The sequence below is a fragment of the Vombatus ursinus genome, unplaced genomic scaffold (genome assembly GCF_900497805.2).
Source record: "Vombatus ursinus unplaced genomic scaffold, bare-nosed wombat genome assembly UNPS02009835.1, whole genome shotgun sequence".
NCBI lineage: Eukaryota > Metazoa > Chordata > Mammalia > Diprotodontia > Vombatidae > Vombatus > Vombatus ursinus.
Window position 1 is genome coordinate 23,010,260 of NW_020949613.1, and position 23,427 is coordinate 23,033,686.

Here is a 23,427-nt window from a genome sequence, read left to right on the forward strand (position 1 = left end):
TGTAAATGTCTGTTATTGCTATTAAAGGCCAATTGTATGTGACTAGATTGTGGTACTGGTGGAGTATGGGCCCAAGCTGAGAATTTTGCCTTTTACCCCAAAAGAATTTGGGTCCCATTTGTCTAAGGGATTCTCCTTGAATTCTCCCACTTGATCAAGGAGGTCTCTGGCGTTCCCCTGAGGCTATAATCATATCAACTGGCCTTTCATTATGGCCTATGCCCAATGTCCCAATTCTCTGTTACCCTTAACCTAGTTTAGCTCTCCATAGTCTTACCTCCCTATGGCCCCTGGCTACTTCCCACCCTTGACCCTATCTAGACCCCATTCTCAACCTCCCAGTCATGCCCATCAAGATCCTTCCTAGATCCTTCCCATAGTCTTTCTGTATGTAAGTTCCATCTTGTCTCCATTAAGGTGCTCAGATTCCTTAAGAACCTAGCCAATAGCAAACAAATGTTCAGATTCCTTAAAAGTCTGGCCAATACGGCGGATCTTTAATAAACCTTTTCTCTGGCTGAAAGAAGACTTGGGTCGAATTCATTTGGGCAGGACCCCATGATTTTGGGGTCCCAGCACCCCTAAACCTCTAGACCTCATCAGTACCATCAACCATCATCAGTTTAGATGTATTATAATCACATCCCTAGGGCAGTTAGGTGGCACAGTGGATGGAGCATGGGGCCTAGAGTCAGGAAGACCTGAGTTCAAATCTGGTGTCAGACACTTACTAGCTGTGTAACCCTGGGCAAGTCACTTAACCATTTCTGCCTCAGTTTCCTCATCTGTACAAAGAACCAGAGAAGGAATTAGCAAACCACTCCAGCATCTTTGCCAAAGAAAATCCCAAAATGGGTCATGAAGAGTCAGACACAACTGAAAATGACTACACAATAACAATCACACTCCTAGGAATGGTAGGTTTTACTTAGTGCCCTGCTCTGAATTCTCTTAGTAGCAAAGAGCTATACTTAGTAGAAAGTCTTTCATCTGGTCTTCCAAAAATGTGGGCTATATCTAGTATTCTAGTGGTGTCAGACTCAAATAGAAATAGGTCTCTGATGGCTACATAGTGACATAGAAACTCACAAATGAACATTGTCTATATTTTATTTCACTTTAATTTGTTTTGTTAACATTTCTTAATTACATATTAATCTAGTGTTGCACTGGGGATGGCATATACTAGGCAGCCTGAGTTTGACACCTCTGTCGTACCTAATTGCAGACAATTATCTGTGATCTAATTTTTCTCAATCCTCTTTTGTGCTCTCTCCTCTTGTTTTTACTATGGCGAAGATTTATAGGAAAAGAAGATCTGGGTTTCCTAGAATACAAGTCTGTATTTCTGTAAAATGAGGATATTTCACAGAGGGCTTGCAAAGGTCTCTTTCATCTCTAATTACTAAACTTTGGCTAGTTACTTCACCATCATAAAAAGCCTCTAGATTAGGGATTCTTGATTTTTTTGTGCGTTTCATGTACCGTTTCTCAGAGTAATGTTCTAAAAAGCATAAAAGAAGTATAAAGGAAACCAAATGTTAGTGAAATAAAGTCAGCTTTTCCCATCCAAGTTCATGGACCCTCTCACTCACCCCAACCCCAGGGTAAAATTCTCTGTTCTCAATGGTATTCATTTAAACTTTTTTCCCCCTAGTCCAATCCAAGTAGAACATTAAAATAGGGCCCCAATTTCAAAGTGAAATTCAAGTCAACCCATTCAAAAAAAAAAGCATGTTGAATAGCATATTGTATGTGTGACTTGTACCTGAAATAAGAGATTTTTTTAAAATGGAAAATCATTTTTAATAGCTTTAATATCTTTTAATAGCTTGAGGAAAATTTGTGTAAATCAAGGAGTAAATGTGAGTAAATTACTTCCTGAGAACAGGGGTTACTAATGACATCCACATTGCTAAATGTAAGATCTTTTTCTCAGTTTTTTTACTTTACTTCTCTGTATCATCTGTTGTTGCAACATCTGTTCTTACCTGAACCTCTTACCTTACCTCTCTTGGTTTCTATGACACTGTAATTATAGGCATTCTCCTACCCTTTGGCCACTTGTGAAAATGAGTCTGTCCCATCCTGACTCCTACAAGAATTTTTCTTCAGATCCTTTTTTTTTTAAAGGACCTTTATGCCTTCTTACAGCATGGCATAGTGGATAGAGAACTTACCTCAAGGCCAGAAAGACCTGGGTTCAAGTCCTATCTCTGATACTTCCTCTGTGACCCTAGGCAAATTACTTAACTTCTCAGTGCTCTAGGCAACTCTCTAAAAGTATAAATTATAGGGAAAGTATCAACCTATATTGGTAGAGGGAGTTTCCTCATGTGGGAGTTCCCTATACCAATAAAATCACATGTCCAGTCTTTCTATCTCTGTCTCTGTATCTCTTTCTTTCCCATCCTTCTCCTCTGCTATAAGCATTCTTCCCTATTTCCCTAAAATATATAATATCACTCTTCTAACCTTATTATTCTTTTAAGCTATTATGTTAGCTCTTTTTCCTTTCACTGCCAACTCCCCTTGTACAATCTAGCTTCTATCTCTTTTTTGCATTTTCCCTCATTGAAACCTTAAAATTGCTTTATTTTTTTTCAGAGTGGATGAGTGATATCCTACGTATCAGACCAAATAACCTTCTCTACTGCCCCTTTGAGGGACAGAAGAGCAATCAGATATTATCTGCATTCTATACTCACTGTCAGATCTGAGAATCATAGAGAGTGCTACCTCTTTAAAAATGTTGTGTCATTTTTGAATCAAAAACTCTTGCACTCTTAGAAATATAAAACCTCTTCTGTCCAGCCACATAAGCTATTTTGACTTCTTATTTTCAAATTTTTAGATGATGCAAAACTAAAAAAGATAGCTAAAAACATTGGATGACATTAAAATGTTTAAAAATCTTGTTGCCTGGCTCCAATGTACCTTTTCAAGCTTATTACACATCTTTGTTATGGTTTAGCTGTTTTAGTCGTGTCCAAGTCTTCATGACTCCATTTGGGGTATTCTTGGCAAAGATACTGGAGTGGTTTTCCCTTTCTTTCTCCTGTTCATTTTACAGATTATGAAACTGAGGCAAACAGGGTTAAATGACTTGCCCAGGGTCACACAGCTAGTGTCTGAGGTGTAAGAAATGAATATTTCTCTCTTATATTTAATAACTAATTATTGTATTAGGACCAAGGTTTTTTCCCCCTTTCTACTTCCTCATCCAGAAACCAACTAGTGTAGGAAATCTCTCTTAGAGATTTACCCAGGCCAAGATCAAATCAGACGGTAAAAGAAATTCTAAGTATGAGCTAATGGGTATATTCCTGCTCATTATGTTTGCTCAGACAGGTTTGGGGAAAGGTTGATTCTTCTTACTATGCAGACAGGTAATATGGAAATTGGTGTCTCTTTGACCAATATTTGAGTGACCTAAGTCACATACCCCAAGACCTTCATTTTAATATAGCCCATACCTGTCTTTGTGTTAACCAATTCGAGTTGATTGCTACTTCTCAGGAACACTTCCCCTTCAAAGCGCGTATAAACTGTGACTCCACCACCATTAGGGGTCTTTGATCTAAGAGAGATGGCCAAATGACCATTCTTTTATTAATATCCTGCTGGTCTGATTAATAAAATGATTAACTTACTCAGAAACTATGTCTCTTGAACTTTTCAATCATCACAGTGGCAGATCTGAACTCAGGTTTTCCTGACTCCAAGCCCTATGTTTCATCCCGTGCACCCCTTAGTTGCCCTCATTTATATATTACTCCTTTTCATATACTCTATGGTCCAGTCAAACTGACCTTTTTACTGTTTCTCACATATTCTATCTCTTATTTTTGTCTTTGCATTGGCTATCCACCATACCTGCAGTATTAACCAAATTTTCAAAAGAGGTAATTAATTGAAAATTTCTCCAAATATAAAGATTTTTAAGCAAAATGATTAAATAAGGGGTGAAAAGTTAAAAAAAAAATTGTGTGCGTCCATCTGTCTGCAGTGCTGAAATGTGTTTATATTTCTGAATATGTGCACAGTCTCTTTGATTTCATTAAAATGTTAATTTTGTTGATATGATTCTATAAAAATGACGTTTTCCAAGAAGTCATCATATGTAGAATGAGATAATATTACCTAGCGGGGTTGTTGTGAGGATCAAACATGCATGGCACTTTGCAGAACTTTAAGCACTATAATTGGTAAATTAATTAGTGAAAGGATTCTTGTTCAGGCATGAATTGGATGAGATGGGCTCTGGAGTTCTTTCTGTGAGATTCTGTGGCCTCTTCTGGTGAGAGCTAAGTTTGGAAGAGAGAGGTACATTACTATTTCCACTCCTCACTCTCATTTCAAATAATAGCTAGGTAGATGTCAATTAATAATTGTGATTTTTCCAAAACCAGGTAAGAAGACAGGATACTCTTTCTTTTTGTTCCCACTGTGTTTTCAGGTTTCCCCTGAACCCCTAGCATAATCTTTCATTAACTGTTACCTTGGCTTTTATAATAGTCTCCTAACTGTCCGCTTTGCCTTAGTATTCTTCTTTCTACTCTTTCTGTACACAGAGGTAAGTTTAATCTTCTTAAAGCATCGATCTCATCATAGCATACACTAATATAGGACTGGTAGCTACAACAAGCTTCCTGGCATAATAGAAAAAGGGCTGGATTTGGAATGAGAGGACCTAGATTATGATTGCAATTATGCTGCTTACTTACCTACGTGACTTTGGGCAAGTCTCTTAATCTCTCTGGATTAGACCTCAGTTCCCTTATTTGCAATATGAGTAGGCTAGGCAAGGTGAATTCTGAGGTTTCTACTAGAGACAGGTGCCACAGTGAGTAAGAGGGATGAACTTGGAGTCAGCAAGACCTGAATTCAAATCTGGCCTCAGATACTTAGTAGTTGTGTGACCCTGGCAGTTTTCCTCTCAAATTTTATTGAATAAAAATTCCTTTACCCAGTGTTTTGCAATCTTGATTTTTTTGGTCAAACACTAGTTTTGGGTTCTAATTCTGGAACATCTATGCCATCATACTGTTTGGCTTTTCTATTTCTTATGTTTCTACTTTTTCTTAGCAGACCATTTTCATAGTTTTTGCTTTATGGCATAATTTGAATAATAACAATTTGAAGCCGTAGCATGTGCAGTGACCACACCTCAGTGAAATTGTCTTGGCAGGTGGGCTAAACCAGGCTGAGAGGAACTGATAGGCCTCAAGCCCTTTGGTGAGTTAGGGGAATGTCTACCCCAAACATGTGAAGACTTCCTCTGGTGAAATGGGAGGATAAGAGCAATTTGCTCCAGTGGTAATCAAGGTGGCTGAAGCAGGTATTATAAAAAGCTTAGAGCTTGGTCAGGTACTGAAGACACAAAAGTCATCCACTGTATCCTGGGCCATTGCCAGTTGTCTTGACATTTGTCTTGCTACTAGACTTTGATGCCTGTAAAAGGGAGAGTGAGGCTGCCGACTTTGTGCAACTCTGCCTCACTTAAATCCAATTCAGGAGTGAGTCAATACATCATCGCATTATGTCACTGATCCACTTTGAAAGGAAGGACAAACAACAGAATTTGAATATTGTAGTGCAAGTCTCCCCTCCTAGTTTCAAATAAATCCTTTCATTCATATACTTCTCAGTATTTTTTTAAAACTTAAAACCATTTTGTATTTTATCCAAGGCTTTTTACTACATCAATTACTATAATCATTTTATTTTTCTGATTACCCATAGAGTTGCATTCAGATGCTTTGTCATAATATGCAGATGATCCTGGATTTCCACAGGCTATAGCTTTAGAATATAAACTTGGGCAGGTTCTACTATGCTGGAAAGTCTTTGAGTACTGTTCAACAGAGTCTGATATCCAAGAAACAGCGTAGATATGAATGGATTGGCTCATTACTAGTAGTTTGGTAACAAAGGTGATGAGTTCTTTGGCCATGGCAACTCATGAAATAGAAATTAAAAATATCCTTCAGTCATGTCCTACCTCGAAGGGTTATCGTGAGGATCAAATGAAAAAAAAATATAAAAAAACTCTTAGCACAGTGCCTAGCACATTTTTTGTTCAGTCATGTGTGACTCTTCATGACCCATGGACCATAGCATGCTAATACTCTCCATGGGGTTTTCTTGTCAAAGATACTGAAGGGGTTTGCTATTTTCTTATCCAGTTGATTAAGGCAAACAGAGTTCAAGTGACTTGCCCAGGGTCATATAGCTAGTAATTATGATGCTGGATTTGAACTCAGGTCTTCCTGACTCCAGGCCCAGAACTCTACCCAGTGAGTCATCTAGCTGCCTTTATGTGCTTAATACATAGTAGGCACTATATAAATGCTTATTCCTTTTCCTTCCCCTCTTTCTTTTCCATACGGTCCTCTTCTGTTTCCATAGTGATGCTGAGGGAGTTGTGGAAAAATAGCCAAAGAGTTTTCATTTTAGATAGTGGCATTAAAGGTTGTAGAAAAACCCAGCTCTCCTGTGGAACATCTACTAACAATAAGGAAGCTCTTATATGACACAACAGAACCAAAGAAAAACATGACTGTACTCCTTCATTGCATAAATGATAGCACAAGGATGGAATTTGAAGCGAAAACCACTTGAGGGCTTGTGGGCTTCAGTCTTTTGTAATTGATTAAACAAAGAAACTTATGAAGATGGTGGGTGACCATGGGTGGGGAAATACTCTAGGAGATGTCTGTAGATTGTGACAGTTTGCAGAGTCTGGTGTTAAGGGCATGTACAGGACTGAAATCTATCTTTTTTGATCAAGAATTCTCCCCATATGCATGGTTATAAAATATTTCTCATTTCCCTTTTCCTCTAATTAAAATATATATATATATATTGCCTTATTTCTATTTGCCTTTTATACTTTGGTTATATATAGAGTTTATTGGACTATATTGTGTAAGATATTTGTCTAAACCATATTTCTATCAGACTGATTTCTGGTTTTCTGAGTAGTCCTTGTCAAATATTGAGTCTTTGTCCCAGAAGCCAGTGTCCTTGGGTTTATGCTACTATATTGTACCTAGGTCTTGTTTACTCAATCTGCTCCATTCATCACCTTTTCTATTTTTTAACTAGTACCAGATAGTTTTGGTGATTGCTGCTTTCTAGTACAATATGAGATCTAGTATTGCTATTTCCCTTTTATTCCTATTCTTTTTTTTTCTTATTATTTTCCTTCAGAACCTTGGCTTTTTGCTCTTTGGATAATTGTTATCATTTTCTTCTAGTTACATGAAAAAAGCCCTCAGTAGTTTGATTGGCATAAATAAATAGCATTGACATTAATCTGTAAATTTATTTAGGTAGTATCACCATTGTTATTATGTTAGCAAAGCCCAACCATGAACAATTAATATCTCTCCAAATCTTAATGAGTTCCTTTATTTTTAAGGTGATGTGTATGTTCTCAGGTCCAGTCTGGCTCTATCTCTCCCTCAAGATTACAGGGTACTCTAAGGCACAGATGTATAACTTTTCTCTTCCATTGGCTTGAGTGTCCACTGGCTATATTACCTCAATTTGTTAGAAGTTAGTGACTAGCACCTCAATTCCATTTAATCACAACACTGGGTGGCCCTTACAAAGGGATATTTACTTCAGAAATATAGAACTATATGTCCTATAGATATCTAAAACTCAATGTATTCAAAGAAGAATCAATTATCTTTCCTCTAAAACCCTCTCTTCTTCCATACTTCCCCTTTTCTTTCAATGGTACTATCATCCTCCCAGTCACTGAGGTTCATGACTTCAGTTTTATACTTGACTCCTCACACTCCACATTTGGAACAAGTTCTGTCTTCTATATGTGACCTTTCTTGGTGTCCTGCTAGTGCTATCTTAAAAAAAAATCAACTTGCATATATTTTCAGCTATTCGTTATGCATATGTAAGTTTCTTAAGGGTAGACACTTTTGTTTTTGTATTCCAAGAGCCTAGAACAATTCCTGGCATGGAATAAGGGGTTAAAAATACTTTTTGATTTACTGTGTAGGGCAAATGTATTGCCTATGTAAGTTATATGTGTTCACATGGGTTTGTGTTGATGTGGCTGACAGGGAGGATGAATAGATAACAGATAACTGTAGAGCCTCCTTCACCTGCCCCTTTCTAAGAGAGACTTTGAATCCTGACAGAAGGAGAGCAGGAGAATCCAGCCATGAGGCTGGCCACTCTGCTTTCCTCAGATAGTGGTTACCAGGCTAAATTATATCTATCTTCCTCCTAAATATTACTAGTTTAGGGGTAATAATTTTTAGGTTCAAGCCAGTCTCCCAATTTTTGTCCCTTTATGGGGAGAGTGCCTCAATTTATATTAAAAAATATAACTCCCCTCCCACCAAATTCGTGTCATACAAAGACTATCACATGTAGTGAATAGCAAATAAACTCATTTATCCAAGCTGATAGCAAATGGAAACTTGGGAAGTTATACAGATTAGAATATATAAGACAATACACGCAGCAAATGAATTCCCCTACTGGGAGCATGATAGTTTAACTCAACAGAGATGGCTAGATAGTTGATAATTAGGGAGATAGATTCTTAGAGAGAAAAGGATAGAGAGACAGAGAGGTAAAGACAGAGAGAATCAGAAAGAGACAGACACAGGAACATAGAGACAAAGAGAGAGAGAGGAGAGAGAGAGAGAGAGAGAGAGACAGAGAGAGAGACAGAGACAGAGAGAGACAGAGACAGAGACAGACAGAGACAGAGACAGAGACAGAGACAGATAAGAAGGAGGGGGAGGAGGACAGGAGAGATAGACTCAGAGAAAGGCACAGAGAAAGACAGACAGACACAGAATACAGGGACAGAGTCAGGGAGAGTGTGGTAATCTGGGGTTAGGGAATGATTAAGGCACAGGCTCTTCTACGTGTCAACTTCTTCCCAGTGTCTTTCTCTTAAGGGAACTTGGAATTCTGCGCAATTCTTGAAGCTGGAAGAACCTCCCCCAAGCTCTTGCTCACTCCACCCTTCACACAGCCATGCAGCATCACATACTCAATCTTCATCAATGAGGAGATGGATTTGAACCACATTATACTTATTCTTAGTTCCTTCTTTATTTCATCTCAGCATATTTTTGCTAATTTTATTTCTTCTTTTCCTTCAGGATGTTTATTATATATTTTGTTGACTTTGGGGATCATTCTAGCTTTATTTCTTATGTTACTGTTGGTATTATTTCAGTCTATTTTTCATCATTTTTTGTTTTAATTTCTTTTAATACAGAATATTATTTCAGTGTGTCAGACTTCTTTATTGTTTGCCTCACTTACTTGAATGATATTTCTCCCATTTTCTTTTGGGGATTTCTGGTAGTTTTTACTTCTTTTTAGCATTTTCTATTCCTGTTTGAGAAAGAGAAATTGAGAAACTGGACTCCCTTGTAAATTCTAAATCTGCCATCTTCCTGAAATTTGAATGTTTACCTCACAATATATAATTCAGAAAAGTGATTTGATTTGGCCAGCTATAAGCCCCAAATACACAAATGAATACATAGAAGAAACCTATGTGACATTATAAAATTTTAAAAAAACTAGTAGATCAATTCTCAAGTTATCTCAAATTGAAGAAAACTGTGAAAGAATAGAAAATATAATGGAAAGTGCTTTTACTAAAAAGAAGAGACTGAGAAAACATCAGTAACTACAAGCCTAAATGCTTCCTTCCTAAATACTTCCTTCCTCATCTTTATAAAATCTTTATGAACATGCCCTATGCATACATAAATACTCTCCTTAATAAAATAATGAAAAGGGAGCAGGGAGATTTCTCAGTACATTTTCTATAGAAAACTAATCTTTATGGAAACAGTTGGCTGAAAAGGTATAGAAATAAGTTAACCATTATAAGCTATAAAATAGCACATTTTTGACTTTCCCTTCAAGGGGCGGAGCCAAGATGGCAGGGGTAGAGCAGTGACTTGATTAAGCTTTCCCCCAAAAGCCCTCCAAATACCTATAAAAAATGACCCTAAACAAATTCTAAAGTTGCAGAACCCAAAAAAGACAGAGTGAAACAAATTTCCAGCCAAAGACAGCCTGGATGATTGATCGGAAAGGTATATCGTGCCGGTGGGGAGAGGAGTACAGTTTGGCATGGGCGCACAGGCAGCAGAGACCCTGGAACAGGCCTCAGAGGACTGAATTGCGGGCAGCTGTGATGTTTCCAGACCTCTCAACCCATGAATGCCAAAGACAGCTTAGAAAATAGCACATTTTCTTCTCTTCCTCAACTCTTAAACTGGTTTAAAATATTTTTTTCAATGTTACAAAGTGGTTGCTAATTTTTCCTTATCAGAGTACTAAAAATTATTTTTAGTAACAACAAAAAATAAGCCAAATCATACTATATTTGAACAATGTGTGTTTTCCAGTAACTTTTAAGTGAATGCTATATCATTAGAGGTAGAGTCATATAGAGGATACATCCTAGTTACTAGGTAGAGCAGTGGATAGCGTGCTAGGCCTGAGGTAAGGAAGACCTGAGTTCAAATCCCACTTCAGACATGTACTAGCTTAATATAACTTAACCTCTCTTTGCCTTAATCCATTGAAGAAGGAGATACACACTAGTATCTTTGCCAAGAAAACCCCACGCGTGGTCCACTGGGTCACAAAGAGTTGGACACGACTGAATGATTGAATAACAAAACCTCCCAGGGTTGCTGTGAGAATCAAAGGAGATAATATTTGTAAAGCCTTTGCAAACCTTAAAGTACTATGTACTTACCATTGTTATTATTACTCCTCAGCTGCCTCTTCCTCTTCTTCCTTCTTTCTTCATCTTCTTTTATTATTATTATTTTTATGTTGTAGCTAATGAAATGAATCCGTCTGTGACCAGATACTAGTGAAATTTATCAGAATTTGAATGCTTTTTTTTTCATTTTTTTTCTCTCAGGAAGCTATTTTTTCCTACTTTTTTTCAGTTGTACCTCTTTGAATATTTCACAATGCAATCTTCTTGGTGAAACAGCTTCTAGGAGAGGTCGAATTGGTTAAGAGAGTATTTGTCCTATCATGTCTGCTGCCTGTCAATACTTGACTTTGTGCTCACAGCCTAGCAGGCCCTCTTTATGTGGGGGGATGAAGTATGTCGTCTCTTTTTTGATATGTTTTCACGTGGAGCTCACTAGGTTTTCTTCACATGCACTTATCATACTTCATTTTCAATTATGGTGATTAATATTAATTTCCAATAATTATTAAGTACAGAAGAATGGGGAGAAGTACACAATGCTGATGTAACTTAATTGTTCTTAAGCCTATGAAGAGGGCAGGATGAGAAAGTAGTATGAGTATGCTTAAATAACCCACTTAAGTAGCCCAAATGCTAAGCTGGCCTCCCTTGAGGGAACTGTTTTATAATCCAGTATTGTAATTCTCATTCAAAGAAATGTCTGACAAATTCATTTTTCTGTAGTTAATGTAATCTGTGCACTGGAGATATTTAACATGTAACTATAGCACTAAAATGATGCGAGAATTTATAATAACAAGGTCACTTTCCAGTAAGCCTCTGGGAGGGGATGTAGAAGGAAGATTTCTTCCCCATTAGTTTATGAGACAATGAGTTATCTTCCCTCCCCCTTTTTGGGAGAAAGGGAGAATTGCTCATTATTTGTTTAGTCTCTCTGGTACTTGGGAACAAGAGCTGATTTCAGTCCCATATGACATACATCAGAGTTGCATTCTGCCTTTAAAAGCTGGATGCATCAACAGTATCCAAACACAGAAATGTGATGATGTATTTTATTATGGGATGTTGCTTTAAAAAAATAGTTTATTCCCAAAGGCTCTTTTGTCAAAACAGAATATATGTTGAAAAACCGTGAGTTGCCATGGAAATGAGGGCATCATACACCTGCATAATCAGTGATGAGTTTTGAATGACCCAGGGAATTTTCAGAGTTCACTAGACTGAGGATCTTCGTCTTAGAGCGGTGCTAGAGAAGCCAGATGCACCTGAATTAGTCTGATTTGAATTTTGAGCAAGCAAAGTCATAACATGTGGTTACTTAAGGAAATGAGAGTAATGCAAATAGTATCTGAGACCACATGGTCAGTTTTTATGTAGCTGCAATGTGACATAATGAGATTCCTTTCTGTGTTTTCACTTATTCTGTTTGCAATGGGAAATTAAATCTTGATCCAATTGAGGATTTGAGTTGTGGGAAAGTTTATTTTCTTAGAGAATGAAAAGACTTGGGATGGCCTGTTGTGATCACAGCCTTCTCCCCTCTCACAGCCCCAGTGGTCAGCCCTGTCCTCCACCACCTTCTAGGCACTTGCTGGCAGTTGTTTCCACTTGGCTCCATTTTGCCCTTCTCCAAGAAAAGTGAATGATGAAGAGAAGAAAAAAGCCCCCATGCTCCTGATAGCCAGGGCTTACCAGAAACTCATGCTCTCATGCCTTATTGTGATCTACATGTATCCCTAAGATCTTGAAGTCTGTGCCATGCAAGCTCTGGAAGAATCTGAAATGCTCAAAAGGCTTTATGCCTTTATCCTCTGATAAATCCTTCAGCAATGGGTATACATCCAATGTGCCTTTGACTTTCTTCTGGATCATGTGAAATGATGAAAGTACCACTGGAATACTTGGGTTATTTATTTGTTATCCTTCACTCTTTGTACATTACCAGTCTACCTCATGTTCTCATCATAAATCTCTTGGATAACATTTTGACATCACTTTTTTTTTAACATTTAATTCTTTCTTGATTGATCTGAAGAGGACCTGCTAGGCTGTGAGCACAAAGTCAAGTATTGACAGGCAGCAGACTTGATAGGACAAGTGCTCTCTTAACCAATTCCACCTCTCCTAGGAGCTGTTTCACCAAGAAGATTGCATTGTGAAATATTCAAAGAGGTACAACTGAAAAAAAGTAGAAGGAAAAAATAGCTTTCTGAGAGAAAAAAAAAGAAAAAAAAGCATTCAGATTCTGATAAATTTCACTAGCATCTGGTCGCAGACAGATTCATTTCATTAGCTACAACATAAAACTATTCCCTTCATGGTCATAGAGCATGACCAAAATAATAATGGAGTTAAAACCATGGGCCTTTGTTTTAGGGAGAAATTTGAGGTCATTGAACACATTGTTCAATTTTCCATATGTGATCCATCTTGCCCCACGGCCATCTTTATGCCATGCCACCTTGTTTCAGCCTCTACCTTCTACCTATTTGGTGAGAGTTTGTCACTTCTCTCCAGTAACCTTTGCATCATTCTATCTTGTCCTCACCTTTGGCCTCCAATCTGACGTTCCAGCTCCTTTCCTGGGGCCCTGTGTACCTGATTTGGGAGAGTTAACCTGACCTAGACCCACTGGACTATTAACCGTCATGCCACAGTCATCATGTGTATACCTTTTCCCTCAACCTCCCTCAATTTCCACCATCTGTAGCTGCGGGAACTCGTATCAATGTTATTATTCTTGGAAAAAATATTTAAATCAATTCCTCAATGAATCTAGTTGCCATCCCTGTGACTTCCTAAACTAAAACATCTTTCCCTAACCACCATTCCCCTATAAATATTTTTTCTCCTTTTAGAAAGGAAACTTATTGAGATCAGAGACTGTTATGCTTTTGATATTTATATCTTCAATATTTAGTATTCAGTATTCAATATTAGCATTCAGTAAACACTTAATAAATGCTTTTTTTTTCATTCAGTCATATGTCTACTCATTCATTCACATGTCTTTCCTGCCCCAGGGCACTACTATAAGGCTGAAAGGTGATTATATGCTGTCCTTCTGATAGCAGTTCTTGAATAAACTAGAGTTTGACTTAATGAGGTTATTATGTCCTTCTCTGCTGTGATATAGGAATAAATCTCAAAGCATTTATTGAGTGCTCACTATGGCCCAACCCCTGTGCTAAACCCTAGGGATATAAACAGAAAAGTAAGGCAGTCTCTGCTTTCAAACAGTTCATAATTTTAATAGAGTGAGAGGACACATATAGGGGGTTTCAGCTGCAAGTTATATGGAAAGTCTTGGGAATCTTTAGTTACTGCAGCCAAACAGATGGTAATGTATCCTCTTTGTTGTCATTTCCATTAATGAAACCACACTGATTTGTGATGCTGAACAATTTAATAGTCCGGAAGCAAGACTGTTGATGCGGGAGAGGGGAAGGTCTTGTTCCTGAGGCTGTTGGGTTTAACTGCAGGTGGCAATTGATTGATGGTTTGGTTTTAGTGATGCTGGAGCAGACCTTTCTCAGTAAGAGTTGTTCTCTTTGATACTGGCTGTAAGCAGGACCAGTGGTATGTGTGTGTAGTTGGGACAATGGTATTTTTTCTTTTTTGGTAAAGTTTTTTTTTTCCTTTTACATAGTTAATTACAAAACTCAGGCAGAGAGATGAATAATAGGGTTTATATAGGGAGAGTTTTCCATTTTAAAAATATTTGGTTAAACAAAATACATTTTCTGCAAACAAACCTAACACAAGGTCAACAAAAGGGAGGAAGGGAAGCTAGAAAAATAAATAGCCTAGAGTTGCCCACTGATGGGCAATAGGGCCAGGGGATCCCCTTCCTTGTTAGGCCTCAGCATGGGTCACTGTTCCTGAGCACCAGAGTTGGATATGAACAGCCCTGAAATGTTTGTAAAGCATCTTTGCATATTCAATTGGCTAGTGGATTCCAAGGTGCAGGAGGTCTCATGTGCCATTTACATGGGTCTAAACAGGTTCCTTCCCATGAAATGGCTTGCTGTCATGGATAGAGCTCCTACAGGTCCACCAAAATTGACTGGATCTTTTGGTTATTGTTGGTGATTGGAAGGTCATCATGCAGGCTTAAAAATGCCCCTGAGGGTCCAAGAAGCAGATCTATTGTGGAAAATGCCACAGGAAACATTGTGGCCAGGTGCTGGGAGGGTATGATGCAGCAACTACTTTCTGGCCACCATTATTTAGCATAAAAAATGGCCCTTGTTGGATTGTTGCCCTTCTCAAGCTCGCCCTCTGGTCTCAGTTCTGCTGCTGGAGAGAAATCTGCCCAATGTGACACTCTTGTCTGTCATCATCAACATCAGTAACAGCCAAACAGGCTACTCCCATGCCTTCATTTCTAAGTTAGACAAAGCTATGCTCAGATGACTAGGGTTGGGGGAGCCAAATTATCGTTACTTGCCTTCTGTTCTTTTATCTTCCAGAATTACAAAAGAAAAGTGACCACCTGAAAAAGGCTGTCTATTGATGGATAAAAGTCATTCCTGAGCTAACTAGTCAAAAGTCTTGTCCCACAAAGCTCATGCTGCCCCATTTGAGGGCTCTGGCTCTTGGAGCTGCCTCTATTCCCAGTCCTTCTGCTGGCTCCCAATATTTTCCTCACTGTTCCAGTTCTCAACTACTAGAGTTCCTCTATAAAAGAATGTTTTCAACTCATTCTCTTGAGACACTTGGGATAAAGTTGAAGAGTCCACTTCCCTTCCTACTACAACCTCCTGCCCCTGAAACTTCCACATAATGTCGTGAAATGGTAGGGACTTCATAAAACAAGCCACCCAAGGCCATGGCATCCTTTCACTTAGTGTATGTTTAATTTCTTCACCCTTGTTCCTCCTGAACATGATAGAATTCTATTACTGTCCAATTTAAATAAATTTTCTTTTTGAAAAACATTTAGGATGGCCCTTTTCCTTTACTTATTCATTCATTCATTCATTCAGTTGTTTGTTTATTTATTTACTTCATGTCTATTTATTTCCAAATATGAAAAGTTAAAAAAACATCAAATCAACATCATAACAACTAAATCAATTAATTGTTATGGTCACCTGAAACCAACAACCACTTTTTGTTTTGTTTTGCTTTTCTAACTCTTAACTGAGTTAGGAAGTTATAACTTCAGTCACTCTGCTGGTAGAATTAAGTATGATAGTAGAATTAATTAAGACCATTGTTGCTCTTATAACCTCTCATATATTGTGCCATCTACTTTCATGCTTTATTCTTCCTCCTATATCATGAATTCCTTTTTTTCCTTTCAAATATATAATAAAGTTATCATGCAAATTTATTTTTTTCTCTCCCCCCAATATGGCTACTATTAGATACAAATAGGATATATATGTAAAATTATTTTATATATACTTCTATTTATCAGTTCTTTTTCTGGATGCAGATAGCATCTTTCTTCATATGTCCTTTATTGTTAATTGGGGTATTTGTAATAATCAGAATGACTTATTTGTTGAAAGTCCTTCTTAAAACAATATTGCTGTCACTATATACAATGTTCTCTTGGTTCTGCTCATTTTGCTCTTCATTATTTCGTGCAAGTCTTTTCATGTTTTTCTAAAATCATTGAACTGATCATTTCTTATTGCATAGTAGTATTCCATTATATTCATATACCACAACTTGTTCAGTCATTCCCCACTTGATGGGCATCCCTGCAATTTCTAGTTGTTTGCCACCACAAAGAGAGCTGCTATAAACATTTTGGAACATACAGATTCTTTTCCTTTTTCCCTAATCATCTTTCCTTTAGTTAAGGTGGGGCTGAGGGTTAGAGTTATTCAGCATGCTTACATTGTTAAGTAGGGTTATGGAGATGATTTCCTGAGAGGTTCCTATGCTATTCGCCTTCCAAGCCAATCACCTGCCTTTATGAGTATCTTCAGATCCTTTAGTTTGACAGGAAAAGGAAAGTGGAGGCAGCATCTCCACTTCTGGGGCAGTGGGTAGTTAACTTCAGCAAAGGATGTGTCAAGTCCTTTTTGTGACTTCTACAAGGAAGGAAAGTCAATGCTAGGACTACGCTTTCTGCTCTGAAAGCAAGCCCAGGAGAACTTGGACCATATTCTCACTTTCTTCTTTCTCTAAGAACAAGTGTCTTTCCCCCTACCTGACCTATTACACTGTTAAGTGTGGAAAGAATGAACACAACAAGGTGTGGTGGCAGGAGAGAGAGAGCGAGACCTGTGGTGATATAGGCCACAACACAATGAAGTCTCTGGGAATGGAGGAGAGGGGAAGAAGCTTCTGTAAGAAGAGAGGGAAAGAAAGGCAGAGCTGGATTACACATTGGCCTTCCCATACTGATAGATCTCCACCTCTTCTGGTATGACCAGCAGCAGTTCACAGTTCTTTCCTCAGAGTTGGTATTTCAAAAATTTCTGACCTCATTCTCACTTCCAATTCACTCAAGCATCTTGAGCTTGGAGTCAAGGTTGTAGTAGGTACCTCCCACCTCTCAGATGCAAATCCAATGCTGCCTTTTGAGTGGAAGCTTCAACTGACCCCAGCAGAGTCTAGAGGGGAGATTCATGATGAAGCCCATGATGTTAGAGAGGAATGGCACTGACATCCCTTCACTTGTCCCATAAAACTGCTTCATAGGCTTTGGTCTGAAGGACTGCCATGCTGACATTCACATCATAGTTCCCATTTCCCAGCATGCTCTTCTTGTGGGATGTTACCATGGTGTTTGGAGACAGCCTCTGGAATATCTCCTGTCGTGTTTCCTAGGTAAAGGTATTGCTGTCTTGGAAAATGTTGTTGAGTGAGCAGAGAGCACACAGCTCTTGACACTGCTAATCTGGCAGGGGTGGTGGTGGTTGGGGCAATTCCAATGATTCTGATTTGGTCCCCTCACCTCTCCATGATATGCAACTCATGTCTTTGTTTTCCAGAGAGAGATGGCCTCTGAAGCTCCCCCCTCCCTACCCCTTTCCTTCTAAGGAAGAATGCAGCTTCCTTGGTCTTTCTGGGATTGGCAGGGATTCACCTCAGTCTCTAGGGGCCATGATTTACCTTAGAAAAAAGGCTGGAAATAGCAGCAATAACAAAACATCCCCAAATCCTGGTTTTTTTTGGTAGAAAAATAGCTCTTTACACTTCAATTTATTTTGCCATTATCTCTAAAGTGCTGGATACTAAAAAAAAAAAATGTACAAAACCCAGGATCATTGTCCCCTTCTTCCTCTCCTCTGAGAACAAGTGAACTTCTATTGATGATGGCCAAAGGGGCTTGATCACATCTTTTTTTTTCTTCCATCTCCTTCATCTCCACAGTGGATTAGAAAGGGAGCAAGGTCTGGCTAATAGGTGGTAGCCCAAGGCTTTAGATCCACCAGTGCAGCCCTCTGATGGAATCCAAACTTCACAGAACAAATCCCCTTAATAAAAGGATTTGTTGTGTGAATTTTGGATTCAGTCAAAAGGCTGCACCCAAGGACCTAGAAGGCGACATGGTTCCCCATCCCTGTCCCAGGGTCTTCCACCACTGACCCTGTCCCAACCCACTGAAGTTCTTAGGGTTTAGTCTCAATCCTCTGGGTCTACTGTAATGAGAAATAGATCCTCCTAGAAGACACTTAGCAAGGATGGGCCTAACCTAAAAAAATACTTCAACTAGCATCTCATGATACCTATCATATGTAATAATTGACTAGAACCCACCTATATCATAACTTGTGGAACCTACCTCTTTGATATAAATTAAAGTAAGCTGCCTTAGCCCAATGGAGCCCTTTTAGTTTGACTGAATTAGGCTCTTTAGGACATAGAAGGTCAACATCACAATGTGCATATTCTACCATTCCACCAAAGCTCTAGTAGAGAGGTCAGACTAGGAGGGGAGGACCCTTAGGGTTGCTGGCCAAAAGAGAAACAATTACTATTTACATTCACTCTGATCCAGGAGGGCCCCAAAAAGTAACCATTAAGTGGTTCCTTGACTCACTTCTTTAACAGGCCTATTCACTCAATGGACCTTGCCTCACTCACAGTGAAGCCTTGGAAAGATCTTAGCTTAAAAAGGCCAAGGTCTCCCACTGGATCCTGGACCATCTCCAGTTGTCCTGATCTATATCTGGCCATTGGACCCAGATGGCTCTGGAGGAGCTAGTGACTTTGTACAGCCCTCCCTCCCTCAAATCCGATTCAATGCAAGTCATCTCATCATCTCCCTGATGTCATGGTCCTCTTTGAGAATGAAGGACAAACCACACAGTAGAGAGGTAGCATATTGCAATGCATAAGCATTAGCCTTGGAGTTAAGACCTGATATTTGAATCCTACCTCAGATATTTAAAAGCTGTATGTTCCTGGTCAAGTTACTTCACCTCTCTGGACCTCAATTTCCATATTTGTAAAGTGAGGGGGTTACACCTCCACACACAGAGGTGATGGACTCAAAACATTGAATGAAGCATCCATTTTTGCACATTATCAGTATGGGAATCTTTTTTCTTCTTCTTTTTTTTTTGCTTGACTATGCTATTTTGTTAGTAGAGTTTTTTTTTAAATTGGGTGGGTGGGAGGGAGAGGGAGACCAGGGTTAGGACAATAGAGAAAGAAATAGAGGAGAAAGAGGAGGGGAGGGAGAGAAGGAGGGAGAGAGAGAGAGAGAGAGATAGAGAGACAGAGACAGAGAGAGACAGAGAGAGACAGAGATAGAAACAGAGAGAGAGAGATCCTTTTCTGTTGTCTAACCTTGGTATGGAATTGACTGCAGGTTTCAATGTTTTTGCCAATAGAGACAATGTTCTGATGGATTTTACCAAGTTGGAGACTTTAATTAGTGTGCAGGACAGCAGTTAGTACTAACTCCCAAAATGTGAGTATTACAGGTATGTGCTGTTCATTCTGGATCCTGTAACTCCCATGGCAAAGAGCTCATGGCTGACATTTCTTTCAGACTTGCCTCCCTAGAAGGTGCCTTGACAAATGCTGCTTGGGGAGATGAGTCAGTGAGTCAGGTTATGAGGACACTGATGGCACTCTTCCACCTAAGCCTCCTGAGGGTCATGAAGACTTGAGCAGCAAAGAATAAGAGATGGCTCAGAATGTGAGAACTGTGTCCTACAAGTTCTCTCCACTTCATCTTTGCTGTTCAGGACCCAGTGGACCCCTGGAAGGAAAAGATATATTCAAGGAAGTCTGCTAAGAATTCTACCATCTAGTCCTTCTTCCATCATTTCTGAGGGAACTGCTGAATACCTGGTCATAGGCTCTGTGCTGTCTGCTGACATTCATATGTCATCTGCAGTTTCTGCAAAACTCACACCAAATTCCCATTAAAATTCTTATGCCAAACAGTGAATATATTGCTATGCGGAAAGTCATGATGTGGGCGGAATAACTACTTTCTGCTCTATATTTATTTATATTATATATTTATAGTATTATAGTATTATATAGTATATATATTATTATATTATTATTTTATATTATCTTTATTATTTATATTGTATATTTATAGTATATTTACACTACACTTACCTGAATAAGTTGTGAGTTCTCCTTCAATGGAGTTCTTTAAGCAGTGACTGATTGACCATTTATTATGGATATTGTTGAGGGAATTACTACTTGGGCTGGAACAAATGGCTTTTGATATTCTTTTCAATTCTCCTTGTTATATGATATGTTATATCTGTGATTCTGATAGGCCAGTACAGTTGAGTTCAGAAAAACACATTACTAAAAGTTTAGTCAAAAAACAAAAAGCTGGTAATTTTTTCCCCCTTTGCCATAGCAATAGTAATACCAACTACTAAAGAGGAGGTCCAAACAGTTGTGGCAGAGGGAGTACCTGCACTTCTGACATCAAGGATTTTCGGCAGTGTTGAAATATCCTTCCCAACTCTGTAGAAATAGAAAGGATGGAGGGCCCTCACTGTCAAAGTGAGATCACTGGTGACTATAATCTTAGTCTTGTATTGCAGCTGGAATCTTTCTTTGAACTGTGAATCTTTGTTCTGAGATTCCAACTCCCAAGTGTACACAAAATTTCTAATAATGCTAAACCCATTTTATTTCTCATCCCTATGGACATTGAAACTGAAATCTCTTTGTAAACACACACTGGCATCATTGACTTTTGCTTGGACCTCTTTCAGAGACAGAAAGTGTCAGAAAGCTTCAGCTCTGCCTGAAAGTGCATTAGGGTCCTGAAAAAATCACTCTATTTGCACCAAGTGTACCCAAATGACAAGATTATAGTGCATTGTTATCCAGGAAACAGATAAGGAAATATTTTGACTTAAGTAATTATCTTTACTGAATTTCTCAAAAGTAGATTTGTGAATGTTTCTCAAGGTTGGACCACAGAGTGAAACTCATTGAAGATCATTATTCTTGTGGTCTTCAGCAATGGATGTCCTCTGGAGCTCCAGGAAAGCTCCTTCTCCCTACAACAATAAAGATCTGAGTCTTAGCATGATTTCCCCTTTTTCTCCGATTGCTCATTTAAGTCCTCTAGCTATGGTAGAGTAACTTTCAAAGATCATGTGTGATGTTGAGGAGAGTAGGGAAGCAAGATTGTTAAATGTACTCTAAGGAAATCACAACCAGTGAACTGAATATGTCCACAGGCTACAGCAATATTTCATGAAACAATCATGGGATCATCTGCCAATCCTATGAACACAAGGAATGTTGTGATCACTTTGAGAAATCTCCTTTCCAGAAACACATAGACTGAGGAGTCTAAGAAAAAAAAAAAGCAAGCAACAAGCATTTATTAAATGCTTCCCATATTTCAGGCACTGTGCTAAAATTAAACAGAGAACATAAAGAAAATAGAGATTAAAGGAATAATAGGCACACAATTTTTAGGATATCCAACTATTGCTATTTCAAAATATTTGAGGAAAAAAGCCAACACTAAGAAGAACAAACATTTAGAAAGGAGTAGTGAGGAGGAGTAGTGAGACTGGAGTTAAGGACAGGCTGAACCTGTGACTTTGTTGATATGGAGAGCCCCAGGATGAAGATACCCTCTCTACCAATTCAAATCAGCAACTTCTTGTCTGCAACTTATAGTCTGAGGCAATTGTCTAGAGCTATAAGAGGTTAGATGACATGTCCAGGGTCACACAGCTAGGTTGTGGTAGAGACTAGACTTGAATTCATATCCTCCTCACTTCAATGTCAACTTTCTATGCACTATGTCCACAGATATATGAGGCAGACTTGAAAGAAGGAAATTTGGGATCCAAAACTCACCAATGATAAAAATCTGAATTGAATGTCATAAGAAAAAGTGCCATTGAGTCTCAAAGAAATGTATAAAATGGTATCTACTTGCATTTTGTAAGCCAGGAGGGAAACAAATTAACCCTTGGACTTGGATTCAAGATGATCTAAATTCAAGTCCTCCACTAACACAAGTCTTTATTTCCCTGGGGAAATCACTTAACTTCTCAGTGCTCCAATTATGTCTCCAAGAACATAAGTTATAAACCAGTTACTCATATACATTGGCAAAGGGAGTTTAAATTAGCCAGTCAGCCAATGAACATTTATTTAGCACTGACAACGTGCCAGGGATTCTAAGTGTTGGGAATACAAAGAAAGACAAGAAATAGTCCCTGCTCTCAAGGGACTCAGTCTAATGAGGAAGTAACATGTACAAACATACTTGTAAAACAACTTTGTATACACAAGATATATACAGGATAAATTGCAGATAATCAAGAGAGTGAAGGCACTAATGTTAAAGAGGATTGGGAAAAGTTTCCTGTAGAAGGTGGGGTATTAGTGGAGACCTGAAGAAAGCCAGGGAAGCCAGGAGGCAGAGATGAAGAAGGAGAGAATTCCAGGCATGGGATAGAGCCAGTGAAGATGCCTAGAGTCAAGAGATGGAGGGTCTCATGCAAGGAACATTAAGGAGTCCAGTGATTATAGGTAGCAGAGTATGTGAAGGTATGTGTATGTAAGGTGTGAGAAATCTGGGAAATGTTATGAAGGGTTTTGAATACCAAAGAGAGGATTTTGTATTGGATTTTAGAGACAATAGGGAGCCATTGGAATTTATTGAATGTTGGGGTGTGATGGAGTGACATGGTCAGACTTATGCTCTAAGATGATCACTTTGACAATTAAGTAAAGGATGGATTGAGAAAAGGGCAAAATTTGTGGGGGAAAGACTGTAAGGTAGGCATTAAACTAATTGAAGAAAGAAGGTGAAAGCAGATATCAGCTACTCGAGTTTGGATTAGGTGGCAGGTAAGGATTGAATGAACCTCACAAGAGAAGAGAATACTGAGTTATTGTGGTAGAGGGTGAGCTTGGAAGTGACAATGGGAAGTGAGGAGTATTCCAACTTTCCCACATCAACCAGTGAGGGAGGAAGAATGAGTTAAAGTGCAACCAGTGCTGGCAAAAGTGGTCAGGGAAGCATCTGCCAAAAGATGGAAGGGGTGAGAAAGTGAAAGTCTTAAGATGAAAACAAGTTTATTGCCTATGAAGTAAGTATCCAGATAACACAATGTAAGGGGTAGATATCTTTAGAGGGGGGGCATTGGGAGGTTTGAATTGAGAGGGATGGCAATAGGAATGGGAGATGCGAATAGGAGATGTCAATGGGAGATGCAAAATAGGGTTTGAATATTGACAACTGGGGATTC

At 38.7% G+C, this 23,427-nt stretch overlaps 1 pseudogene; it reads right to left on the minus strand.

The window, feature by feature from the left end:
- Positions 1 to 17,088: 17,088 nt before the first annotated feature.
- On the minus strand, positions 17,089 to 17,688 carry LOC114036373 (annotated as a pseudogene).
- Between the last annotated feature and the right edge of the window lie 5,739 nt (positions 17,689 to 23,427).